This window comes from Odontomachus brunneus, unplaced genomic scaffold, assembly GCF_010583005.1.
Source record: "Odontomachus brunneus isolate Ranch 3 - 2012 unplaced genomic scaffold, Obru_v1 Obru_scaffold_197, whole genome shotgun sequence".
In the NCBI taxonomy this organism is placed as follows: domain Eukaryota; kingdom Metazoa; phylum Arthropoda; class Insecta; order Hymenoptera; family Formicidae; genus Odontomachus; species Odontomachus brunneus.
Window position 1 is genome coordinate 97,346 of NW_022639647.1, and position 860 is coordinate 98,205.

The following is an 860-nucleotide window of genomic DNA, read 5'->3' on the forward strand; positions in this document are numbered from 1 at the left end:
ACTTCATGCTGAAACACGTGCCATATGGGAGAAAGTGTTTGCAGCGCGTTGAATAGATGGAATTTAAAACGATGCGCTCGCAGTTTCGTCATTCGTGATGGGGCGATCTAAGCGATCAAACATGCGGAAAACTGGTGGAGACGGGGAACAACACAGCCCCGAAAAGCAACGGTTGGTGGAGGAGTTGCATGCCCCTGCGAAAAGACATTTTCCTCGCAGACGCGTCATTGTGCGTGGATACGATGATCTGTGGCAGGCCGATGTAGTGGAGATGCGTCCGTATTCGCGGCTCAACAGTGGCTACCACTACATACTCACCGTTATCGATGTGCTGAGCAAGCATGCTTGGGTCATGCCGCTAAAGACTAAGAGCGGAAAGGAGGTGGTCGAGGCGTTCGGCAAGATAATTCGAGACAGCGGAAGATGTCCAACAAATTTGCAAACAGACCGGGGGAAGGAATTTTACAATACCGATGTGCAGAGACTCACGAAGAAACACAACATCAATCACTATTCGACGTATTCAGTTATGAAGGCTTCCGTCGTAGAACGATTCAATCGTACGCTGAAGAATGACATGTGGAAAATGTTTACATTACAAGGAACGTACAGATGGATCGACTCGCTACCACATCTCGTGTTGCAGTACAACGAGCGCAAGCACCGGACCATCGGAATGTGTCCTGTCGATGTGATCCCTATGATCGTTAAAAAACTCCTTGATACGGTCTACAGCAACGTAAAGATTGCAGCTCCAGCGAGATCCAAAGTGGGCGATCCGGTGCGCGTGAGCAAGTTCAAGACTGTCTTTGCTAAAGGCTACACGCCCAATTGGACTACTGAGGTGTTTAAGATCGTCA